General features: G+C 38.3%; 1 pseudogene across 1 annotated transcript; it reads right to left on the bottom strand.

Moving 5' to 3' along the window:
• Positions 1-2,818: 2,818 nt before the first annotated feature.
• LOC309851459 (ATP-dependent RNA helicase DDX18 pseudogene) lies at positions 2,819-25,908 on the bottom strand (annotated as a pseudogene). Its single transcript has 3 exons — positions 25,843-25,908; positions 23,120-23,306; positions 2,819-3,851 (listed from the first exon to the last, which is right to left on the bottom strand). The product of its transcript is annotated as an ATP-dependent RNA helicase DDX18 pseudogene (transcript).
• Positions 25,909-27,629: the final 1,721 nt, after the last annotated feature.

The following is a 27,629-nucleotide window of genomic DNA, read 5'->3' as shown; positions in this document are numbered from 1 at the left end:
TTCAGTTACTAGAGCTCTACATTAACCATCCCTCCTCTCTCTGAGCTTTTACTCTTTTCACCTGTTTACTTTTCAAACTGTGTTTTAGATTTGATTTGAATTATTTCCTCTTTTGCAATCCCTTTAACCTACATACAGAACAAATGCTTTCAGCATAACCTCAAGTTGAAGTATGAGTGCTAAGATTGATATGCTTAGTCAGCTGAAGGGAAAACAAAATAGAGAAAGGTCAGTGCACTGCCTTTGTGGGAGACACCACCATGCTCCTTGCCCTGAATTGAAGTCAGTGTCCTGCATTGAGGTCCACTCTTCTGAACCAATGTCCTGTCCAATCCCATAAGGATGAGACTTCCACCTTCTTGCTTCAGAGATTAGGAAGTCTTATGGATTGAAATTTGTCACTTGGAGTAGCTGAACAATTTTTTCTCTTTTTCTTACAATTTTTGTTTTCTGCTAAAGAATTAGAGCTAGGGGATTATACTCTGGTCTCCCCAAGGTTACCATTTTGCCAGAGAGTAATGGGGTTCGAGTGGGGAAGTGAATGTGGACTATTCTTCCAGCTTTTGTGAATGTGCTTTTATGTAGTTGATGGTTTTCCAAAGAGAAAAGAGAGCAAAGAGCAAACTCAAAGGAGAATATCTTTATATTCTTTGTCCAAATTACTGCTCATACTGCCACTCTACTTCCACTAATTTGGAAAGGTAGCAGTACAATTTTTTAAAAGATTTTATTTATTTATTTGACAGAGAGAGAAAGATCATGAGTAGGCAGATAGGCAGGCAGAGAGAGAGGGGGAAGCAGGCTTCTCGCTGAACAGAGAGCCTGATGTGGGCCTCGATCCCAGGACCCTGAGATCATGACTTGAGCCAAAGGCAGAGAGGCTTAACTCACTGAGCTACCCAGGTACCCCTAGCAGTACAATTTTTTTTTTTCTTTTTGAAATATAAAATGGATGTAATTATTATTATTATTATTATTATTTTAAAGATTTTATTTATTTATTCGACAGAGAGAGATCACAAGTAGGCAGAGAGGAAGGCAGAGAGAGAGGAGAAAGCAGGCTCCCCGCCGAGCAGAGAGCCCGATGCGGGACTCGATCCCAGGACCCTGAGATTATGACCTGAGTCGAAGGCAGCGGCTTAACCCACTGAGCCACCCAGGCGCCCTGGATGTAATTATTTAATGACACAGGAAAATAACATGAAACAAGCTGGTTACAAGCAGGGAGTTAAGGATGACTTCACTTCTGATAGAAAATTTTAAAGTACATATTCAAAACCTCTGATGGCAATGTATGAAAATACTGAGTCTTTACTCTCGCTCTGTGATTAAAGAGTCTTCCTTTTGTTTTCGTGTGTTTTTTGAGACATGATTATTTCTAAAAAAAAAAAAGTTACTGAATGTCTTAGGTGAAGCATTCTTAAGTGCCATGAGTCTAACAGTCAAGGCCTGAATCTGAGGACAGGTCTGGCCAGGGGACAACGGTCGAACCCAGAACACAGAGGATCACTTTTTTTCTTTTTCTTTTTTTTTTGAACTACTGGGATGCTATTTGTATTAAGCCGTTTCCACCACATTTGATGTTCTTAGTGTATTTGTACTTAACAGGAGACTATGAATTTTAACTAGCACAACAGCAAAACAATGCCAACAACTTTGCTTTCAAATTGATCAAAATGTAATAACCATTTTATAGTTATAAAATGCACTGGAAATAAAACAAGACATACTAAATACTGTGGAAGTCAAGAATTCCTACAACAAAAACCCCATGTGATGAAACCCCCATCTTTGCTGCTCTTTTTGACTGCTGTTCATTTCCAATTTTCATCATAAACCTATTTTCATTTCACAGATCTGGAAGGGGCAATTTTTCCTCAAAAAATGTTCTGCCTCCCTGAATACTCTGCAGAGTTAGAAGGGTTGAACAAAATCCAAACCACTGGGAACAAAGTTGAATGAGCGGTATCATCATTATGTGCCTTTTGCAAAAAGATATTTGTTAAGTTATTAAAGGAAAAATAACAGCTTATTACACATATATTGGTGTAAATGAGGCTCAAAAATTTCAGGTTCCCACTGTTTCCAACAAATGTTAGGACTGTGAAGGGTGCTTTATTCAAATAACAATGAAAAATAACCTACCCTGTGGGCTCTTGAAAAAAAAAAATAGGAAAGGCTCACTGCTTTAAAATCTGGAGTATACAAAAACCAACGCCTCCTTTAATGTAACGTGCTTCCTAGCCACAGTAGCATTTTCAGGGGAGGTCAAGAGCTACGGTTAAGTTCCAAGAAACAACCAAAACAACAACAACCAAAAAAGCCAAAACCAGAAACAAACAAACAAACAAAAAACTGAGATAATTTTCTACATTACCACCCCCAGTGTACCAGGTCGCTGCCTTCTAAGGAAGGCTGAACTGGGTGATGGACATTAAAGAGGGCACGTGATGTAATGAGCCCTGGGTATAGAGAAGACTGATGAATCACCTAACTCTGCCTCTGAAGCCAGTAATATATTTTAATGTTAATTACTTGATTTTAAATAAAAAATTAAAAAATACCCTGCCCCCCAAAACAATGACACATTTGGAGGCAAAAGATTCTAAAATACTCTGTTGCTCAACAAAATCCAAAAGATCCCTTGTTTTGCTCTTGAACAACCTAGAAAAATTGAACTCTGTTTTACATCTCCAAATAAGAGCAGTATCTCCTGGAAGTAGATAGTGCTTGAAACCGTCAACTCATACTCCTGTTCCATCAGTCCCAATCCTGAAGCTACAATTCCTTTGTTAGAGAAAGGGGGGGAAAGTCCATTTCAGGACAAAGCTATTCGAGACAAAAGGAAGATGTGTCTTCGGTGAGAGAACTGCCAGCTGTCTGAGGACTTCTTGCTAATGTGTTTGAAGATTGTGGACTTCTTGACTTTTTTGGCTTTCTGGTAGCCGAAGCCACCACTGCCTCCTCTCTTTTTAAGCTTGCCGTCATTGCTGTTCACGTTCAGATCAACAAAAGGAGGCACTTTGAAACCAAACGAAAGAGCAACCTGAGGCAAATTTAAATTATTAACATTGAAGACCTGTTTCAGAGAGTGGGAATCATATGCTCGAATGTAAGACTTCTATGCTTCCTGGGCTGACTTATGAAGAAAATAGTTCTTTTCAATCAATTTTTCAAGCTGAGACTGCATGTCAGAAATTTGGGGCCAGGAAAACTGAAATTCACTTAATGGAACCTTGGATTGCTTCAGGTAATGAAGGAAACCCAATTCTTCAGGGCGTAAAATGAGCAAGGCATGCCCTCTCCCATTTAGGCCTCTGGCTATTCTTCCCACACGATGAATATGTTCCTTGGGGTCACCTGGAGGGTCATACTGAACAATCCTGTCAACTTCAGGAATATCCAGCCTCTCGCTGCCACGTCAGTACATAATAATATCCCCGAATCTGCATTGCAGAACTGAAAGAATGTGGTTGTACGCTTATTTTGCTTCTGCCTTCCATGAATGACCAAGACAGGCAAATCGATGTAGTTCGGCAACTCATAGTGGTATTTCACGGACTTACAGGATGAAAAGAAGACCATCAGTTTCTTCTTCTCGTTCTTCTTAATGAATGTAAAGAGTAGGAGGAATCTCTTTTCCGAGGGACAAAAAACATAGCCGTGCTCAAGACCATCCACTGCTGCATTAGCTTTATTGTCATCAACACCAACATACAATGGCTCCTTTTTCAAAGAAATCCTTGCCAAGTCCTCAACTTTTCTAGTTTGTGTGGCAGAAAAGAGCATGGTTTCCCTGTGTGTTGGCAGAAGTTTAATAATTTGTTTTAATTCCTCTCCAAACCCAACATCTGATGCGGGGCTCAATCCCAGGACCCTGAGATCATGACTTGAGCCGAAGGCAGAGAGGCTTAACCCACTGAGCCACCCAGGCACCCCTAGCAGTACAATTTTTAAAAATATCTCACTTGGCTCTTTTCTACTCCTGCTTAAGTGGGACATTTTTTGATTTGGTCCAATTTGTTCTACACCTTTATGTAGAATATAAAAAATAGCAAAAACTGATTTTTATTATTTATGTTTGACTAAAGGCCTTTAGTTTGCTTCACCATCCATGATATCTTCTTTGTTACCATTACTTCATAAATCTTATTTTATTATTTTTGTAGAGGAGATTTTTACAAATCCAAATTTTCATACTATCTCATATCTTCCAAGTTTCTGGATTGCATTTTTTATTTATAAGAGTTTTTATCTTTTAATAAAGGAGTTTTAACTCATTTATATTTATTGGCATCACCAATAATTTTGTTAGTTGGATATCAAGTTTTATTAATTTCACTCTTGTGGTTTTGTCTTTTTTACTTTTTCAGTATACGTATTTATCTCAAATTTTTGAGCAAGTAACATTTTCCTTAATGTTAAAAATGCTCACCTTTTATTTTTTGGGAAACACACACACACACACACACACACTTGAATTTAATATTTTCTCTTTACCAATGTCAGTGATAAAATTGTATTTGTTGATCCCACCCTATTTAATACTAGCATATTTAGCATATTTTACAAATTAGCATATTTTATTTATTTCTATAAATCTCAGTACCTCACTTTTGGGGATATGATCTGGGTTCTTAGAACCTGCTTATGATCACCATTTAACATCACATATCTGTTCTTATGATAATTAGTTACACTTTTTTTTTAATTGGCTCCATGACCAGAGAGGAGCCCAACACAGGACTTGACCCTCAGATCAAGACCTGAGCTGAGATCAAGTGTCAAACACCGAATTGACTGAGCCACCTGGGCTCGCCAACTAGTTGCTTTTTTAAAAATAATTATACTTTTTGTACTTGATTTCTCATAACTAGTTTACATGTTTTCTACTAATGTTATTTTAGAAATGCTCACTTTGAAGCTTTTGGTTTTGTTTTGTTTTTTGTTTTTTGTTTTTTGTTTTTTTTTTTGATCCAGTTAGCTGAAGAACACCTCAATGAACACTTTTAGAGAAAGGACATGAGTACTCTTTCTTTTCATGTTTGACTCCTACTTCATGATTAAAATATCTGTTTGGAAATGAAAATCATTAATAATAATTCATTTCCTTCAAATCTCCCATCACATTCTTGTGTTTAATGCTGACGAGGCATATGAAGGCAGTCTGATTTCTTCTTCCTTTGCTGGTAATAAATTTTGTTTTATTTCCATTGTTTACTTGCCACTTTCAAGTTCTTTATTTTTTTAAGGTGGTTGGCATATACTGGTCTATTTCAATTGATTTTCCCTGGTGTTGAGTTCATCTATGCATTCTGCAGACCCAGTTCCATTACTCAAGGATATTATTCTATTTTGATTATTATTTGTGCTCCTTATTCCCCAGTGTCTTCTCAAAATCAAGTCGAGTCTAATTCTATCTCTCCTTCTTGACTTTTGGTAATTTTTCCTTAGCACACCTCCTTTAAGCCACACTTACTTGGATCTTCTGCTGGGCAGCCAAAGCTAATAGGAACAGATAGAAAAGATATGCATTTTCATTACCACTTCAGCAATACAAAGTGTGGACAAGTTAGCATTTCCAGCAGTACCATTTTATCTCTGTGTGCTTGGGGAAGCTGCCTTGCTGGGGACAGCTATCAATAAAGTCTGTTCTGTTCTGCCTGCCTTCAGTCCCTGGGCACAATATGTCTATGCCTGATACCCTTTCTGGGGCCACTGACTGAAATATCACTGACAACTTCTGCCTGATCAAGAAAAAACCTCACTGTCCACTGGACTTTCTGCCTGGTGTATCTCTTTCACAGATTGTTGCAAATGCTTCTGGTCCAGGATACAAAAGGAAACCCATTTGAAGCATTCAGTATCAATCCCAAGTCATATCTTGGCTGTAAGTCTTAGACTCATTCTTCCTGACTTTGGTACATTAGCAGGATTTTTACCAATACTTCTTCAATTTAATTTCTCCTAAACAGCTTTATCAGAAAGAAGAACTAAGATGTTCCTTTAATCTTATCATAACTTCATAAAAAATATTGGAGGAGATTTTTAGCATATGGATAGAATTTATCTCTCACCATACATTGGGGTTGTCCCATATAGAGTAATATAACTTTATGTATATTTCTTTCTTTGGATGTTTTGATCTACGTTTTAAACCTGGAATTATTTAGATACTTGTGCTCAAATTACTGACCTACCAAAACTCTTGACCCCTAATAGTAATGAACAAACCTTGTTTTTCAATTAATAATGTGTCTGAAATTTTTTTAAAAAGAGACACTTGTGGAGCGCCTGGGTGGCTCAGTGGGTTAAAGCCTCTGCCTTCGGCTCAGGTCATGATCTCAGGGTCCTGGGATCGAGCCCCACATTGGGCTTTCTGCTCAGCGGGGTGCCTGCTTTCCCCTCTCTCTCTGCCTGCATCTCTGCCTACTTGTGATCTCTGTGTGTCAAATAAATAAAATAAAAATCTTAAAAAAAAAGAGAGAGAGAGAGAGACTTGCAAATAAATGTGTGTTTTTAAAAGGCCTGCCTGCTGCATCTTTATTTTTATTTTTTTACGTCTTAATTTTTATTTTACATCCTCTGGGGCATGGCTCAAACCCTCCCTCCAGACTCAAGAACTTTAATGGTTCAGTGCTGCTGTCTGCTGAAAACTCACAGCGAGGTCTCACTCTCTCGGGCATTGCCCCCCGTGGAAGGGAGTTCCTCTAGACTTCCTTCAGGGGTGGTCCCTATACCAGGACTGGCCTAATGCAGAGCCTCACCTCTTGCCTCCATTTGGGACATCTCTGAAGGACAGTGATAGATCAAGTGCTGATCTGATTGAATGGTGCTAGAAATGTAAAATATGCCTCCGTCTTTGGGGACCAAATGTAAAATTTTCTCATTAATAATTTAAAAATGTTGGACCCCATATTAAAATGATAAATTCTAAACACATTAGGCTCTGTTACATATATTATTAAAATTAATGTCACTTACTTCTCATTATTTTTTTTTAATTGGGTCCTAAAATATTTAAAGCCACACATGTGGCTTTCATCTGTGGCTCACTTTTTTTTTTTTTTTTTTTTTGAGGGGGGTGCTTATTTTTTCTTTCCTTGAAGACAAGCTCTTGGTCAGAGAACTAGCAAAGCAGTTGGCATGTCTAGGATGGAATGAGAGCAAGAGAGAAAAGGAAGAAAGCCAGACAGAGGGTTAATGACATTCTAGAGCAAGGAGAGCTCTGTAGGTGGTTGCAAAGATGTTACCTCCTACCTCCGAAATTCAGAATAAAAAGCACTGCGAAGTCTGGGGTGGAGAATATTCTGACAAATTTTAAAAGGTTGCTATATTGAGCCTGGGACAACAATGAAACAACGGGAAAGGCAGGAAATTTTGCTGAGAAAGCATTATATTAATTTAGGCAAAAGGCGATGGTGACTTCAGCCAGAGTAATAACAGAGCATTTCGTCCAGAGAGCAAACATAGAAAAAAGACGAAAAGTAGGAGAGAAGAGATAATAAAAACAAGGAACTCTGGAAGATTCAGGGAGGGGATGAAATAAATGAATAGTAATAATAATAATAATAATAATAATAAAAAGTCAATTTCCCAGACTTGAAAATTAGTCTTCACTTTGAAAAAGGCACGAATTAAAATGGTAATCAGCCATAGATCTATTGTTGTGAGATTCAAATATAAAAGAATAAAATGGATACACTAAAAACTTGCAGGAGAAATATACCAGACCACCGGCTAAGAATCTAAAATTTGATTTTTCAACAGAAACTTTGAATACAAATAGAATATTGATTACTAGTAGTATTTCAAGTGGAGAAGTAAAGAAAGGTTAATGGGTTTGCGTGAGGAGTAGAGAGCATCAGTCCAGACAGAAGGATACAAAGCTGTGGTGGTCCAGGGGAAGAGGAAGGGACGATGACTCTGAGGTGCTTTGTTGGGGACAGAGGGTGCAATTAGTAGAGTGCTGGGATCTTTGCTTGGACACCAGGAAAAATGAGTGACGGGGTCAAAACAGTTGTCAACGTCTTTTGGAACACTGAAAAATAGAAATAGGTACAAAGAGACTATAGGAAATAAAAAAAGTATTATGTAAGCAGTGAATTACATCAATAGCATCATATCAACACTGGTAATGGATTAAACCCCCAAATGATGATGAATTATATAGATATCATGGGAGAAGGGAAAACATGGATGAGTGTTCAACAAGGCCAAGCTCTTATTTAACTGTTACAGGAATTGGAGAATGTTTCAAACTGATAACTATCTACTAATACCAAATTACATTACACAGAAACATAATATTTACTAAATGTATTGGATGGATGGTAGATCAATAGATAGATAGATGGGGCAGATGGGTAAAGGTGAACACCAAAAACAACAGAAGATATTTATCTCTTGGATAGCAGAATTAGGTGCTTGGAAGGAGAGTGATGGGAAAGTACTGATATTTCTTATATGCATTTGGTACTGTTGTTAACGTTATGTGATGGATTCGATTCTTGTTGTCAGTTCCTCACTCCTCTAGAGTAACTGCAGCTATGACTGCAAATCCTCCTACAGAGACACTTCCCTCAGCTTCTGCTATGGGGCTTGAACCTATGACTGTCTGACTTGCTTTTGGCGATGGAACTGCAGCCAACATCAAACACACACAGACACTTAGAACACACGTCTATGATTTGGTTTTCCCAAGCATGCCCAAAGTCCACCAGGAATAGAACAGGAAAGAAACCAGTGGGGTCAACTTGAACCCAACTCAAACCCTGAAGCCCGAAACCAGCTACTCTGGGTCAGGTTCTGTGGACCCACAGCTAACCCATGAGCAGGGAGATGAGTGGTATTCTGTCTAAACCCCGAAGAAATGCAATTAGTGGTATATGTCACCTTGAGCTTTGAGGTTGCTGAGTTAATCAAAAGTTAACGAATTCTCAACATTTATAGTATGTATCCTCAAATAAATTCCAAAAAATATTTTTTAACTAATTAAAAACAACAGTAATAACAAAGAGGAACTCAGTGGAAAAGTTCGGATATCATACACTGGAATTCCTCTTTGTCTGCTAATGTCATCCTATACCTACATGTTTACTCGAAGTTGATAGCCCTAAAATCTGTTTTTCTATTCTCGAGAAGCACAAATGACTTAGCATGAATTCCATGTTGGATCACTGTCCTCCAAGAGTCTAGACTCCTCCATGAGACAGCATCTTTTGCTTGAATCAGTTTTTGTCCCCTTTTAAAAAAGCCACTCTACATCTGAAAGCAAGCAATGCTTACCCTTTAAGACTTTCTCAATTCTTTCACTGCCTGCGTCTCAGTTTCCCTGTTCTGGGAGAATCGCTATCTGCTTCTATCATGTGTTCCCTGATACCCTTATAGAAAGGAGAGTCGGTGTTGTTAGCTCAGAGCAGCATGAGATCACGAGTTGAAGAGGTCACGGAAAGATTCATGGGCACAGATCATAAAAGGATTGAGTGGGTTTTGAAGAAAAGATAAGCTTTGGCTGCATAAAGCAGAGTACACAGGGGTCTCCTTTCTAGCTTGTGAAATAGAAAATCACTTTTAGGACCCCCAAAGGGAAATCAATGGCTTCCTCCCCCATGGAGAAACTTTCCTGTCTTAACTGCAACAACATAAATAACACTTCTATTATAAGAAAGGATCGGACCCTTATTAAGACCCATAAATCAACGGTTATTTTATTTTCACAAAGCAACCCCCAAATGTAATTTTAAAGTGAAAGCATATTTTAAGGGCATGTGGGTTTATATAATTTATATTTCTCCGTGTAAATATGGTACTGAGATATCTACTTACATTTGAATAATTATTGGGACAATACACTGTTTTGCTATGTATAAAAAGCCAGAGACAATGTGTAAAATATGGGGCTTTAAATTACTATCAGTTCATAAAAGTATCATACGTGAGTGTTGAAAAAACTTTAGAGTCAGAAGGCAGGGATTGAAATCTAGCCTGTGTCTATTATAAATGGTGTAATTATGACTTTAGTTGTTGTTGTTGTGGAAATACAATTCAAGGGTTTTTTTTTAAATTTATTTTGAGAGAGAGAAAGAAAAAGAGAGGGAGCATGAGTGAGGGGAAGTGGCAGAGGAAGAAGTAGACTCCCTGCTGAGCGAGGAGCCTGATATGGGGCTTGATCCCAGGACCTTGAGATCATGATATGAGCTGAAGGCAGATGCTTCACCGACTGAGCCACCCAGCCACCCTGGAAACCAAATTCAAATTACTAAGGAAGAGGAGAGAGAAAAGGGGATTTGAAGACTAAGCCCTGTAAGTGTCTGCTACATTATGATATTACCTTTGGATTATCCATAATTTTTTGTTTGTACTATAGGTATTCACACTCTCCGGGAGTTAACAGTCTTTAGAATACTGCTGGGAAAGATAAAATTATGTCTGTTTATTTCTGCTTAAATTTTACTCAAGATTTTAATGTGTTACTTTCTCAAAATAAAAAAGCCCATCCAGTTACCATTTAAAACAGATAAAAAATAACATATTTATTAATTATAACTATAAGAAGTCTTCGATTAAAGTGTGTGAAATAGGACCAATCTGACGTTTAACTAGATAGTTTGGCTGTTTTTTTTTTTTCCTTCTTTATTTCATATTTTCACTCCCCACTGACCATGAAGTTTCCAATTATGAGGAAAGCGTTTCAATTAAGAATACTCCAAAATCTACTTCAAAATGATTAAATTGTTCAAATGATTAAATCAAATTTAAATGATTAAATGTGTTCAAATAACTTAAGAGCTACACTTCAACGCCTCTTCATTCTCTACATCATCCCAGAATGTTGCCAGAATGACCATATCTTTTTTTTTATATAATTTTTTATTTTTTATAAACATATATTTTTCGACCTCAGCCGCAGCAACATCTTCCTAGGAACAACACCAAAGGCAAGGGAAGCAAGGGCAAAAATGAACTATTGGGATTTCATCAAGATCAAATCTTTTGCACAGCAAAGGAAACAGTTAACAAAATCAAAAGACAACTGACAGAATGGGAGAAGATATTTGCAAACGACATATCAGATAAAGGACTAGTGTCCAGAATCTATAAAGAACTTAGCAAACTCAACACCCAAAGAACAAATAATCCAATCAAGAAATGGGCAGAGGACATGAACAGACATTTCTGCAAAGAAGACATCCAGATGGCCAACAGAATGACCATATCTTATAAGACGAAAAGACCACATCTATTCAGGGAAGGAAAAGCAGAAAAACTGCTAAGCTAGTTATTGGGAATAATAAAGGCAAAAGAAATAGAAACTATTCAGTTAAAGAATATATTTGTTAACTATGTGTGTTCACATGGTCTAGAAGAATCTAACTGCCAGCCTTAAATATATCTTCAAAAGACAAAACCAACACAAATGTATACAGGGTCAAGTATGAAAGTACGTGCCTCATGACTGTGCAGTCAAATACTTAATTACCAGTCTAATTTCTGTAGTCTAGAATAATGGCAGGAGGGATCACACAGTTTAGAGCTGCAGGATTTAGAACATATTTCACTTTATGAATACTGTAGGGTGTCATAAAACGGCATCCATATAAATCAATTTCTTTTTTTTTTTTTTTAAGATTTTATTTATTTATTTGACAGACGGGGATCACAAGTAGGCAGAGAGGCAGGCAGAGAGAGAGAATGGGAAGCAGGCTCCTTGCTGAGCAGAGAGCCTGACGCAGAGCTCGATCCGAGGACCCTGGGATCATGACCTGAGCTGAAGGCAGAGGCTTTAACCCACTGAGCCACCCAGGCGCCCCATAAATCAATTTCTTTAGAAAGAAAGACTACATTTTATTCAGGCATTTTGAAGTCTCGGAACACAAAGTGTTAGGGAAAAGTGCATCCATTTATACCTATACTCACACATGCTCCAGCAGAAAACATGCTATGTGTCCCGAATCCGTCCCAACAAATAAAGTTTATACAGATATTCTGCCAGTCTGATTGTATGTGGCAAGGTCAATTGAAGGGGAAAGCTGAGATTCTTAAAGCTAATTAGTTTCCTGAAAATTCCCCATTCTCTCTTTCTCGGAGCCTCCTTTGAGTAAATCTCTCAGGGATCCAGCAAACAATGATGACATTAGGTGTATTCTGCTCATCAAGGTGGGGCGAAGTCCCAGGAAGGGTCCTGGATGCCGGTTTCTGATGGAAGTGATGGAGAGAAAGTCCTATCATCCCAATACAATAGTCACTCCCTCCCCACTGTGTATGTGCATTGTTTGCGTTATAGTATAAATGGCCCTGATCGGTGAATTCCATTGAGTCTTATATATAGTTTGCAAATACCAATTTTCATAGGGTCTATTTAGGGTGAGAGATGGCGGTGGGTTGGGGGGGGGAGAAAGAGGACTTCGGAAACTGGTCCCAGTTGAAACTCAGAAACATAAAACTCTGTCTATTGAATTAGAATTACCCAAAACTAAGGTCAAATTTCAGAAAAGGACAAGTGGAATTTGTAGTTTAAAACATTCAAAACATATATATACATATATATGTATATATATATATGGAAAGGGAGAGAAAGTCATAGACAGGTTAATTAGTAAATTCTGCAAAACCCTTAAGAAAGAAATAATATAGGGCACCTAGGTGGCTCATTTGGTCAAGTGTTTGCCTTCCACTCAGGTCTGATCCAAGGTCATGGGATCAAGTCCTGCATCTGGGTCCCTGCTCAGCAAGGAGCCTGCTTCCCAGCCTCTCTCTCTCCTTCTGCCCCTCTCCCCTGCTTGTGCTCTCTCTCTCACTCTCAAATAAACACATGAAATCTTTAAAAAAGAAAGCAAGAATATATATTATAGATGAAAATAAATAAAAGGGAGACCATACCTCACACTTTATGAGACTTTACCACATTTTATGAGCCCGGCAGCTGTCTTGATACTCAAGCCCAAAAAGATAATTATAAGAAAATAACAGGTCAATATCTCTTATAGACAGACCAACTTGTGTCACCCCAAAATTCACACTAAAGAGCTAACTCCCATGTGATGGCATGTAGAAATGGGGCATTTGAGAGGTAATTAGATTTAGGCTCATTGGGTTATGAAGGTTGGTTCATGAGGACTGATGTACAAATAAATGATTATTGTTTTCAGTCACTAACATTTGGAGTTATTTGCTACTCAAAAACAGGAATAAAGGAAGAATATCATGTCGCAAAGCTTCGAATACAAATGGTGCCCTACCTGGGGCACCATCAGGGGTTGCAAAGCCACGTCACTGTATCCTAAAGATTTTATTTTTGTGTATAGCCTTTCTCCTCTCATGTTTATAAAAAACAATTTGAGTTCCCTTACACTAACTCCCAGTGCATCAGGATGGTATATTAATATCATAATAATAATCCCATCAGAATAATTTTCATTATCTTTTCTGAAATAACTCGAGAAAGCTCTTTCACATCTTTCTACCTAGAATGGAATTCTTAGATCTCACGAGTTGTTGCCCACGTAGCTCAGAGTCCGTATCTACACCTACCTGGCTCAGAACACATACGTTTCAAGGTATTGTTGTGTCCCAACTGGGTTATTTAACAGGCTTGATGACACTTCTAAATTCTATCTTTTATGTTCACAGGACATAGAAACACGCTTGCAAATGGAATTCCTAGGAAAGCCTTGAATTTCCTAGAGTAAGTACACAGATTTAGCTCAATAATTATATTAACTAGGCCATATGGATTTGCATAGAGAAAAATTTTCCATAGGTAAGTTTTCTACCGCAAAGCCCCAGACTGCCTTCTCACAAACATGTAAACAGGTATAAGAAGAAACACGAGAAAGTGTGAAATGTGAACTTAATGAAAGCTTATCTTTTTTCAAAACCCAAAGGAAAACTACTTCATTATTTATTTACTTCTAGTTTTTTGGGGTATTTTCCCCCAAAAGGCATTTGAAGCTGCTGAAAAGTGAGGATTACAGTAAGGAAGGCCATCTTTTATCATAATTGTTTTGTGGGCTGTAATAAATCAAGTGTGTTCATAACAGACATGTTTTTAGTTTACCCCAAAACAAAAGCCATCAGACTGGTGATATTTAATTCATTAAAAGAAAGAATGTCAAAAATGAATAATGTCAACAGATATGGAACTATGAAATGGGTGAAGGTACAGGTAGAAACAAAGTTATAATCCAATCAAGGAATGTGAAAAAAAAAAAAAAAAGCCTCTGGGGCAGCATTTTGAATACTTACCCTTTCATGTATCCATACTAATGGCTCAATGTCACAGAAGTAGCCAGAAAGTCTTTAGCTACCTCTCATTTATGCCACATCAACATTTATAAGGAAGTGGGCCGCTCTTTTTAAGACATGTCAAACAGAGGCTATGTTCACATAACAAAAACAAAGTAAATCTTAATACCAAAGCTTACAATATTTATTGGCAAATACCGTTGACAATTCAACAAAGTATCTTTGATTGTAAAGTAATTCCTCTTTGCAGCGACACTTCCTGATGTTTCCGAGGATTGGGTTAATGATTCCATATTTCCGGGATCTTAACAGAAGTGAAGAGGGAAGATACCTAAACCTTGTTTTGCCCTAAAGCATTGAGGACATGTTTTATTTACAGGATTGTCATAGCTGTGCTTTCCTTTATAACCAACCTGACACCTCCAGGGAAAGAATTAGTGAACCTGAAGATGGGTAGATACTAAACAGACAGAAATGCAAAATGTAGAAAGGGAAAAGCTATGTAGGTCATTCAAGAACTGCTTGAACACGATCAGATGGCCTAACACTCGCTCAAGGAAAGATCCAGGATGTGAAGAGATAACAACTGAGAATTATTCAAAGAGATGGATTAAAAGGCAGAGATTATCTAAGTGGAAAAAAAAGTAAGACCCAACTCTAATCACCCATGAGAAAGCCACTGTAAGTATAAATTGTGGATGGTCTAAAGTAAAAGGAATCCCACCATAATCAAAACAAAGCTGGAATGGCTACTCATATCAGATACATCAGATTTCATAAAAGAAACATTACCAGAAATAATAAGGGAACATGAAAAATTGGTAAGGATGTTTATTCATCAAGGACATAATTTAAACATGTATATTTCTCAAAACAGGTTTTCAAAATACATAATGCAAAAAACAAAAACAAAATGATAGAACAGGAGAAAGAGGTGTGTCCACAATTATGTTGGAAACTTTAGTGTCCTCTTTCAGGATTTCATGACAAATTAGTTAGATGACCTATTAAGACACAGAGGTCCTGAATAGCACCATCAGCCAACTTGACCTCGCTGATGTCTGAGACCTTTCCACCCAATACAACACAGAATACACATTCAAGAGCACATGGACAGGCCATATTTTTGGCCACTAAACAAGGTGTAAAAGTCATGCAAAGCTTGTTTTCTGTCCACAGCACAATTAAACTAAACATCAACAATGGAAAGATATCTGGGAAATCCCAAATATTTGGAAATAAAATAATACACAGCTGAGGAACTGAAGGGTCAAAGACAAAATTGAAAGACCAATACATTTTTTTAATTTAAACCCAATTAGCCAACATAGAGTACATCATTAGTTTCATGTGTAGCATTCAATAATTCATCAGTTTTGTAGAACACCAAGTGCTCATCATATAATGTGCCCGCCTTAAGGAGCATGGCCATATACAATTACTGCGATGCAACTGATACAGTGTTTCATGTGCCCTTGTGGTTCACAGGCTGAATCTGGCATCTCTTTGGCTCAGTCACACAGCATGACCTTCCCTTTCTGGTCTTTGATTTCCCTACCTCCATTTGGGATATCTGTGTCAATGGCTCAGAAATTCTTACAATGAGAAACATTTGAAGGTGTGAGGAAGCTGGGACTCCACAGAGAGACTCATGAGGTCTGGAGGCAACAAATATCCGGTTCTAACCCTCAGGAAATAACAGCAAGGTAAACTCTACACAGTGATTCCAAAGGTCCGCAAATAAGATTGATATGCAGTGGGAAATTATTGCCATCTGGGAATGCAGGATCGATAACGTGCTGTATGTCCCCTCTCAATTTCCTTCACATCATTCCTGTGTTTCCACTTTCATTCATTCAGATCGATTTCCCAAACAAACCTAGAGGCAAGCCATCTCCAAGGCTGTGTTTCTTGGAAGAATTCAGGGCAAGAAAAAAATTACAAATGTTTTCATTTTGTTAATTCTTTCATATATTGCCCTTCTTTGTTATTTCCAATAATGTTGCTAATATTGTGGCAAGCATCAATATACACATTATCTTGACCACACAAAAATATATACGATGGATTCCTGGAACCAGTATGTTAGGTAAAAGGGTTCACATATTGCAAGTTTAAATAAGTAATGCAAATTTTCCTTTAATGATTGGTACTACCTTCTCACCAGAGTTCTGGGAGTCACTCTTTATTGGAAATGTCCTTTCTTTCCAACACCATGGCAGATCGCCTGGTAGCAGAGACTAAATTCACTAGGTCATACCCCTGTATTAGCCCAGTATCTACTAGAAATATGTTCATGAGTTCAAAGGTTGTGCAAAAGCAAATACTATTTCTATGGAAAGAACAGGTAGGATGCAAGAATCAAGCATTCTAACTTCAAGAAACCCACAAAAACAGAGCGGGCCAGTTAGTGGAGGGTCACAGTCCAAGTAATTGGCCAAGACATTTACGAACATTCTTAGTCTCCTGATATTCATGTAATTGAAATGTTCATTCAACAATTACAAACATACCAAATAATACAGAAAACAATAAAATGGTTTTGGAATTATGCACCTTCTTATGAGGTAGTCTCATAGTTTAATCACCTAGTTTTTTTTAATTATTTATATGGGAATAGAGTAATACAGTAGTAGTATTTTCACAATATACTTGAGGGTGGGTAATTCTCTAAGAAAAATAAAGGCCATCAATAATGAAATTTATGAAGTCTCCATTGCTCCAAACTTTTCTATTGCAGAAAAGTAGTTAAAATCTTAGTTGCTGACTTTCCCCCGGGATAAAATTTTTACTGGAAAGGTGGTTGGACTATGGAAACATTTACCAGCTGCAGGTATAATGCTCTGTCTGTTGTCAGACTCACAATTTCATTGGTTTATTTCTGGAGGATTATTTAGATGGCTGTGGTCTTATATCCAGGCCCCAAGGAAAGAAAAAAAAAAAAGGAAAGAAAGAAACAGGAGTATATGAGGTGTGCCTTTGCACTACAGAATAGTGATTTGTTATGCATTTGTCTAAGTTAAATAGAGTAGGCAGTCATCTTGCACAGTCCTATATTATATTCTGCTCACTAAAAAAAGAAACACTTGTTTGGATAGTTGAAGGAGTCTCACTAAAAACCACAGCTCCCTTCTCCACTCCTGCATTTATTCCAAGTAGATTTGCAGCCCTTATGATGGTCCTTTCACCCATTAATCAGTAAGAATTGAAACATGTTTGACTCATGAATGCCACCATCATCTACTCAGATTTGTTATTATTTTAATGATGGTGATTTTGAATGTGACATTCCTACTAGAGTAGCAATTATGTGGAAGGGGAGGTAGCTGACTGTTGGCTCCCTTGGGTTATTAATCAATTGGTGGGCTGAGGGGCAAGAATTAATTAGGGATTACAAAAACCCTCCTTCGTTATATTAAATGGCTCATTGAAAACAAATAACCTCACCTGCATTAACTCTATGAGTTCAAAGATTAAAGAAACTGAATCGAATTCATTACAGGTGATTTTCAGTCCCCAAGCTGAGACCAATATAATGTTCAGAGGCGGTCTCCGTCTCAAAGAAAGCCCAGGACTTCAAATTATCGTGCTATTTCTAGTCCCTCCAGACATTTTCTAGATCCCACTGTTATGGTTTGATTCAAACTACCATGTTTTCAGGCATCGGCAGTATTTATAATGATGAAAGTGGGAAGAATCAGGTCTTGATATCTGTTTACTATTGTGAAATATTTGGTAATTTAAATCACTGGTAGCAGAATTCGAAAGTTTTGCTGATTTCTGTGATATGGTGGGATATGTTACATTCTTGGATGTGCATATTTTTTATGGTTTTCAGGAGAAAAACCTGTATCCTGGACTAACTTGTCACAATTTTTCCTTAGAACAGATTGCAAATATATTGGTCTCACAAATCAAATATAGCACAGAATGCATTTTTGTGTAACACTGTACCTGCAATATTAAGAAAAAAAAAAATCACTCTCTTTTGTGTATCTTGTTTTATGGAAGATCCAAAAAAGCTCTGAGTGGGTCTGTCATTTCAGTTTTCTTTCTCTTCTTTTTTTTAAAATAAATGTTTATATATTCTGTCATAAAAACAATTTATAAAACATATTATCTTCATTATAGAATATAGAAATAGGATGATGAGTTAAACTTAAGTAATTTAAGACTTTATTTTATAATAAATTTAAGACTACAAATATATATATGTATACATACATGCAGACACACACGTGAAGTTATCTTTTGCAGAATTTCATCTCGATTTAAAAATTGATTTCACATTATGTAAAAATGTAAACATTGGCTTGTTTCCTTTAATTTTATATCATGAGTATGTTGTCATTACTTAAACATTTTTAAAAAAATTACTTCAACATTGACTTAATTTTGAAATCCTCCTTTCTAGGCACTTTTCCCTTTTATTTTCCTGAAGCCAAATGAGCATGTTGAGATGTTAGATTTTTGGTGTGTTTCAGACCTGAGCCAACCGTATGATCTCTATCTCTAATTAACTCTATGATCATTGTCAAGTCTTAAATCTTGACCGAATTTTCCAGCCTCAGTTTCACGTTTGAAGAATGGGGATATCTTCTTTTTAAAAATGTTGTGAGGAGTCCTTGTAATATTATATACAAGCATTGAACATCGTATCTAGAATGCAGTGATTGCTCAATAAAATAAGCCATTACTGGTTGTATACCAAAACTTCTCAATGTCATCCACGAGGTCTCTAAGGTCTCAGCATTTGGTAACAAACTCCGGTGTCAAAGAAAACATGTTCTTTCTTCCACGTATTAAAAACCAGCAGGGCAGTAGGAGCATCTCATGATTGGATGGTACTGATGAGCATCTACTTCCATTTTGAAAAAATCACCCTGCAGATATTTTCTTTTAACAAAGTTGCATTTGGCCTTCAGCCAGCCCACTCTTTTTGCTAGTTCTCCAGTTACTGCTCTGGATTTGTCCACATTTCCTTGTCCTATTACATTTACCACTGAGAGCTGTCGCTGCCCATGGCAAGGTAAGTTCCTCTCTGCAGAGATAGAATTACATGCCATACATTTTAAATGAAGGTTGTTTAATTACCTAGATCCCAAATATGCTTACTTGCCATATCTTTAAATAAAGTCTAGATATTCTGTTCTATACCTAACACACTTGACTCCGAGCTTTCTGTCTCCAAAGAAGGAATGGAGAAAAGTCTTTCAAAAACAAGTGGAATGGCCCCAAACGTTTTATTTATATTATTGCCTTTGTGTGATTTTAGGGCCCTAGCATCATCAATTATGGAGGTAACTATTTAAAAATATCTGGCCATGTGGAAATAACCATGGACAAGTGCATAGACATGGGCCTGCTAGAATGCTCAACATAAAATTGTTCATGAAATTAAAAGATTAAAGGCAACGTACATCTCTAAAAACATTAGAGAAATTGAGCAATAATTTATGATTTTGCAGAACTTCGTAAATGAATAATGCCATCAAAAAAGATTTCATGAGGGAGAAATAAAATAGTAGTTGTAAAACAGGTCTGTTCATTGTGGTCCAATTTTGTTAAAATAGGAAAGAATACATATATAAATCCAATGAATTTGTTTGCCAATTTATTTATTTTCCAATTTATTTGTTTTCCTTTTATCTGTACTTTAATATTATGTTCAGTCACAATGCATAACTTCTCTAATAGCTAAAACAGAAGTTTTTGTTTTGTTTTGTTTTATTTACTTTAAGCACAGTGAATTGGAAATTCAACTTAATCTTGCCACATAAACTAGGTTTACGTCATCAGCACATTGCATGGACTCTGTCATTGTCAGGAATAAATATTTACATGACTCTTGAATTCTGTCTCTCTATTACTTGCAAACAGAGCTATTTGGATAAAGAATAATATAGGTCAATATTGAAAACCTTCTTCCTTTGTATGATAGGCAGAGTGATACCTCCTCCTGCCCCCAGAGCCTGTTAATATGTTATCTTCCATGGTGAAAGGGATTTCACACATGTGATTAAGGTTTCGGTGGGGAGGCTCTCCTGGATTATCTAGGTGGGTGCCATGTTTTCACAGGAATCCTTGGAAGAGAGGCAAGAAGTCAAAGAAGGAGTAATGACGATGGAGACAGAGGTCAGAATGTCTGAAAGAGGCCATAAACCAAAGACGGTAGGTAGCCTACAAAGCTAGAAAAGACAAGGAAATGGATTTTCCCCTGGAACCTCCAAAAGGAATGCAGCCTTCCCAGCTTCCTGATTTGAGGACTTTTGATCTCCAGAAATGTCAGAGAAAAAAAAAAAAAAGTCACTAAGTTTACGGTCCTTACTTGTTACAGCAGCAACAGGAAGCTCTTACCCTTTGCAGGACAGCATTTGCTACTGAATTGCTTGGCAATTCCAGAATAAAAGCAGGTCAGACATTCAGAAAGTACTCTCTGGCTTCTTTCTCTTTCACTCTCTAAGAGTGGCTTCACAAAGTTCCCTAAAAATAAGCATTCACCATTTCAAGCCATTAAAAAAAAAGACAGTTTCAATGATCAAATGGTATAACAAAGAAGCCATGCATGCCCACATTTGCAACCAATGCAAAGGAGACATGGGGCTCCTATCTGGAAGGTGAACATAAACGGTCCTGCACCAGAGGTAACATTTCAGGCAAGGCTTCCCTGCATTTCAGTCCGCTGGGTTCCAGCAGTTGAAAGCGCCTACCACGAGAGCAAGTGAAAATGTGGTTATAAGCTCTGTGTTGACAGTTTTTCCTACTTTGAGAGTAGGAAAAAAGAAAGAGAGAAGAGAGAAAAAAGAAAGAAAAGAGAAAAAAGACAAGAGAGCAGAGCCACTCTTGTCCATGTGTTGCATGGGGGATGCTTTTCGCTTTGTACATCGTTACAGTGGAGCTGGGCACAGTTTCTAAATGCACCACAATAATATAAGGAAAAATTATTTTTTTCTCTTCTATAACATAGTTATCCTCTTCAGTAACAGCTGTAATCACAGGCAATACCTAATCAGGGATGGATCTTGGAAAATGTGAAAAAGCACGTAGCAAAAATAAATCCCCTGTAACGCACGCTTAACATTTTACCTTTTCTCTCGCTCTCTCTCTCTACCTCGCCCTCTCTCCCTCCTTTCTTTTCTATTTATTCATACACTTCACAAACAAAACAAAAATAAACTGATCTCTGCTGTGGTGTCATACTGTGTTATACACCATTGTCCGTTCTATTGTCCGTCAGCCATTTCTTATTAGCTGCCAAGTCTCTGGTTCTCCAACTCTGGCATGTCCTACAACCAATTGGAGACCTCATTAGAGGCACACAACACTAGGCTCCGAACCCAGAGTTGCAGATTTAGTGGGTCTGGGGCAGGACCCCTAGCATTTCATTCTAACAGGCTCTCATGAGGGTGTGGATATTGCTGACTGGGGCCACGTTTTGAGAAGCACCACTTTTTTCAGAAGATGAGTCGCTGCCATTGGAAGATACTGTACGCTCCTCTTATCTCTTCTATTTCCAATTATATTTAAGTGTTTTCCATGCCCACTCAGTACATTTGGAGGTTTACGGGATGATACACGAATGTTCAGTAAGCACGCAAGAACAGACGTTGTTCAGAAAATTCGAGAACAAAGAAAATTTGCTTCCACTCTATGGATGGTTCTGGTGTTCGAGACATAATAAATAATTGACATCATTTGGCTCCAAGCGCCAACTAACTCTGCACATATAAACTGAAATTTTATGTACGATGGTACTTGTTTCTCAAGGAATCCCATTTAAATACAATTTTCTAATCTTATATGTTTTCCAGGTAGTTCCTGAAACCGGTCTTGTTTGTTTTTTTTTTTTTTTTTAATTGAACTTTTTTTTTTTTTTTTTTTTTAAATGGATTAACTGAAAGGGCTGGCTGGAAGCCTTGGAATGTAGGAAACCCAAGCTGTTCTGGTTGCACCATCCAAATGTAAACAGCCTTCCTTGTCATTTGCTGGCATAGTGTTTGGGACACCGAGTTATTTCACTTTATTGAAATTTCTCTCATGAAAAATGCATGGAACAGGCTTCACTTCTGCCAAACCCTCATGTATTTGCCTCACTGGGTGCAGTGAAGATTTGTGTGTAAACATATGGAAAGCCCTTGTACTGTCTGAGTCAAGCATAGAACAAGAATTATTCTTACTGCCCATAGGAAAAAAGGGTAACATAGATAAACTTTGCACTGGCATCCACTTTCGTCTTAAACTCTTTCCAGAACATTCCTGCTTACCTGTGCTTCTGCCCAGAGTGACAAGGAACCCTCTTGTTGGTTTAAACCTGGACGGGACAAATGGAGATTTTTATGGCTCTAGGGTACAGTGACCTATTCCTTAAACTCAAAACGTAGGACAAATTATTCATGGACTCATCTCTGAATTGCAAATTTAGTGATTGGATATGTCTTATAAAGTCATAAATGGGAAATTAAGTTTGGTTATCTATTTAAAAATTAATCACCTTGACTGAATAAAGAAGATTATGTGAAATTAAAACTAAGGCATGAGACCTATGGCATAGAGAATAATATAGTGGCCTGTACTACTTTTGACATTTTGCAGCTAAAACTAATTGGTTAGAGTGAAAATGTGCAGCTATAGTCCTAGGGTTTTAACACAAAGCAAAACACAAGTCACAGAGATAATTTTTAAATTTTACTTAACACATACCTCCAACTACTCATGTAAATGAGCTCTGCGTTCTGATGCCCTGTCCATTCAGTCTGCCTATCTCCAATTAACACTGACATGACAATTAACTCATAGGGCATCCTATGGGTTTACCCTGTGGCTTTCTGTCACCCACAGCCGACAAGGGGTACATCACAAGTGCTGACAATACCAGATCTGGATGCAGACAGACCTGGGCCCAGACGAGAGCACACCCCGGGCTTGCCACTCGGTTTACATCTGTGCCAACAACCATTGTTGCTCGCCTGGGAGCCAGCATCTGCGTCTCTTGGCCAAAGGTCAGTCCTCAGGCTCCGTCGACCTTTTATAAAGTGCAGTGCCCTTGGTGCAGCAGCTTTCTTGGGAACATGATAGAGATGATAAAAAGTCTTGAGTCCCACCCACACCTACTGAATGAGAAACTACAGTTGAACAAGACGTCATGGTGCTTCTGCTGCTGCTGACATCTGAGAGCCACTGGACACAGAAACGCACTTACTCTGTCGACAAGGAGAGCCTCTTTACTTAGGATTTTGTGAACCCTCTTGTCCTCCTGACAACTTTTTTTTTTAATGATCTTGAATTTTGTTTATTTATTTACTCCCTCTCCCCCTTACTTACTTACTTATTTATTGGTGGGTCTCTGTGGGACTTAACCGAATACCTGACTCTTAGGTATTTTATTTCCCCATCTCACTTCCTTAGTTCCCCACTGGTGTTTCCTGGGGAGTACTCCTTAAGTACACAACAAAAGCAAACAAAAACAAAATTCCCAAAAAAAGACCATGAAACTAGCATAGTGTTATATGTTAATCATACCTCAATTAAAAAAATACTTTTATGGGAATCCTTTGCTTTAGGGGACTCCAACTGAAGACACTTGCTTATTATAGTGTGCTATCCCCCTCAAATTACTCCATCTTTGGCGCCCAGGGTTCTGAGCTGAGAATACAGATAACACCATCACTGGGTACTTCAAATGGTCTCGTGCCTGCTTCTGAGAGACAGTAAGACCACTCGTGGGGCTCGGTCAGCACTCACTGAGGTGCTCTCCCTACCCCCTCCTCTGCTTTGATCTCAAACCCTGTCCTTTCTTTTGTTGGTATTTTTAGTATTATTGCCTTCAATTACCATCAGTATTCTCATTAGAGTCAGAAATCGTACTTTGAAATGAAGATGGGTCATGATAACATGGACAGGACTGGAAGAGATGATGCTGAGTGAAATAAGTCAAGCAGAGAGAGTCAATTATCATTTGGTTTCACTTATTTGTGGAGCATAACAAATAGCATGGAGGACAAGGGGTCTTAGAGAGGAGAAGGGAGTTGGGGTAAATTGGAAGGGGAGGTGAACCATGAGAGACTATGGACTCTGAAAAACAATCTGAGGGGTTTGAAGTGGCAGGGGGGTGGGAGGTTGAGGTACCAGGTGGTGGGTATTAGAGAGGGCACGGATTGCATGGAGCACTGGGTATGGTGCAAAAACAATGAATACTGTTATGCTGAAAATAAAATAAATTAAAAAAAAAAAACTGGTCTGTGAAGCAGAGAGAGGTCGCCCTTTCTGTAAGTGACACAGCCCCAAACGTTTGGTTTGATTCTTGATGCTTGGCATGGAGTAAAGCTTTGCTTCATCTTCAGAAATAAATAAATAAATAAATAAATAAATAACTTTTTCTTGTGTGCAGAAATACAAACCACTACTGAATTCCAGTGTGTCATAGAGAAAGAAAGAAAAGGAGCAACCTTCTTGATCCTCAGAAGCTGGAAGCTGGCCTGGCACGCATACCTAGGCCACACCATTCTATCGAAACTCGCGATCTCACAGAATACCAGACTTAGCCCAGGGCATCCTGAGGCCCTGGCGAAAGACATAAAACAAGGCCACATTACACCTCATATTTTTGCCTCAGTGCAGATTTTTAAAAAATTCCTAGTGCCACCCACAAAATACCAAACACCACCCTTTCTTGGCTAAAATGATAGAGCAATCCCTCACCAACCAGAGATTTATTTTTGTTCTTGTCTCCCCTCTTTATAGGTAGATTTATTGAAAAAAAAAAATCACATGGAGTTGCCCTGCCTTCTAGAAAGTGTTGCTTCTTCAGCCCTTCTGTGAGTCACCCAAGTAAATCCTGTAATAAGTTCTTTCTAACACATTTTTCCTAAAACACCCCCATGTTTCCCCAAGCTCTGTCTTCTCCCTTCCTCCAATAAACCCACCTTGTGGAACTATTGCTGTGTTTCTGGATGGCTTTGTCTGAAGCGCATGGGCCCTACTGAGAAGACATAAGGATGCAAAGCCGTAACCCAGCATCTAGCCATGGAGAAGTCATGACGAGACACAGGGGAACTGGGAAGGCTTTTAGGTTTTTGTTTTTATTTTTCCTAGTTATCGTTTTATTTGTTTGTGTGCTGTGAACCCAGTCTTATTTATTGTTCAGGCTCCTTCTCCCAGAGCACCTACAGATCTTATGATCACCACTGGTTGTTGGAATAACAGAATTTTCAATGACATACAGGGCCCTTAGTATCATATGTAGGACGCTATTAAGACAATAGCTCCTCCCACCTCCTCTCTAGTGAAAACAATATTTAAATATTTAAAACAGCATTTAAATATTTCATAGGTGACACGAATTTCTAGGAAGTTAGAATCTGCACAGTCTGACAAAAATATGAGAGATAAATCATGACTAAGACGAAGAAGTATATTCTTGTCTCAAAATGAATGAGGTAGACAAGTCTTTCAGGGAGTCAGAGAAGGAGGAGAGAGAAGGATTGAGAGGGTTGATGGTCACAAGCCTGGAATACCAGATGAATAAAAGTTGGGGGGGTACTGCTGACTCTATTGTCACGTAACTGGAACGAAGGAGACCGTTGATGTCCACGCTACCTCGGCACTCACCACCTCCACCTCTTCTTTATGTAAGTCTCCAAATACTCTCATCCTCATCTCCATTGTCACCTCCACTACCTATTCTAGCAACACCCTTACCACCCTCATTTTCACTGCTATCTCTAATCACCATGGCAACAACCCCCTCCGTACCACCTCCACCAGCACCATGGTTCAGTGAAGAGCAGCTCTTGTCCCCAACTCACATGCACCTCCACGTGGCTCCCACAATAATTTCACAGCTTGCAAGTTGCTATTTTATAGTTTGATTGCAAAGGAGCCTCCATGTTCACAACAGCAATGGCCACGATAGTGAGACTGTGGAAGGAGCCAAAATGTGCATCAACAGATGAATGGATAAAGAAGATGTGGTCCCGGGCGCCTGGGTGGCTCAGTGGGGACCTGGGGACCCTGATCTCAGGGACCTGGGATTGAGTTCCACCTCAGGCTCTCTGCTCAACAGAGAGCCTGCTTCCTCCTCTCTCTCTCTGCCTGGCTCTCTGCCTACTTGTGATCTTTCTCTGTCAAATAACTAAATAAAATCTTAAAAAAAAAAAAAAAAAGAAGATGTGGTCCATGTACACAATGGAATATTACTCAGCCATCAGAAAGGATGACTATTTACCATTTGCATCAACATGGATAGACATAGAGGGTATTATGCTGAGTGAAATAAGTCAATCAGAGAAAGACAATTATATGGTTTCACTCAGGTGTGGAATATAGGAAACAGAACAGAGGATCATAGGGGCAGGGAGGGAAAGTTGAATGGGAAGTCATCAAAGATAGAGAAAAGCCATGAGAGAGTCTTAGCTATAGGAAACAAACTGAGGGCTGCTAAAGGAGAGGTGAGTGAGGGGATGGGGTAACTGGGTGATGGGCATTAAGGAGAGCACATGATGTGATGAGCCCTGGTTGTATATGCAACTGATGGACTATTGAATACTACATCTGAAACTAATGATGTACTACTCTATGTTGGCTAATTGAATTTAAATTTTTCAAAAAAGGAAATGAGCCTCATATCAACCTTCTCCAGTTGCCTTTCTTTTATAGTTTAAATATCAGGGAAATAGAGTAAATGAAATATTTGGAGTATATACTCTCATAACTCATACTGTATCACTTCTGAAAATCATGATTGTGGAAATGTTAACTCTAACTAGTTAACTTAGATCTTCCCCCACACCCTTGCTCAGCTGTACATTAACTAGGAAAGCTAGGCAGGAAGAATGTGGGGATTTCATCTGCTAAATTCCAGGAACCCTGAGTCCCTGTGGTAAAATCAGTTTATTGACCTCTAGTGTTGCCTTGTCCATTTATATGTCCATTCTCATCTACATTCTAGTTAAAATGATTAAATCTAGTTCATGTGGAAAAATGGAAATAAGTAGATAAATGCAAATATGTTCATGTTGACCATGTCTTCTAAGGCTCTTTATCCAGTAGTACAGTTGTACTGAGCTGCTTCTTGCCCAATTGTCCTGGTAACCAAATGTGAGCATTTCTAATATTGTTGGCAGGGCTAATTGTGCAGTTGGTGGTCATGGAAATAAATGATGTTAACTGGATGGGTCTGGGATTATGCCCATGGTGTTATTCTCATAAACACAATGCGCTAACCAACTGTTGCTTAGTCAAAGCCAACTGTAGAGTGAAGCCTTCTCCAAATTTCCTTTGCCCACCACGACAGACTTGGCTGGAGACCCACTTTCACGCTTGGTTAAGTTGGTGAAGGTTGGCCAAGTCAGTGTCTCACCACTGACCTTACCATTATGGCTTTG

Source organism: Mustela nivalis (assembly GCF_964662115.1).
Source record: "Mustela nivalis genome assembly, chromosome: 17".
In the NCBI taxonomy this organism is placed as follows: domain Eukaryota; kingdom Metazoa; phylum Chordata; class Mammalia; order Carnivora; family Mustelidae; genus Mustela; species Mustela nivalis.
The sequence above is the reverse complement of the archived record's forward strand: the minus strand, read 5'-3'. Positions and strand labels throughout refer to the sequence as shown.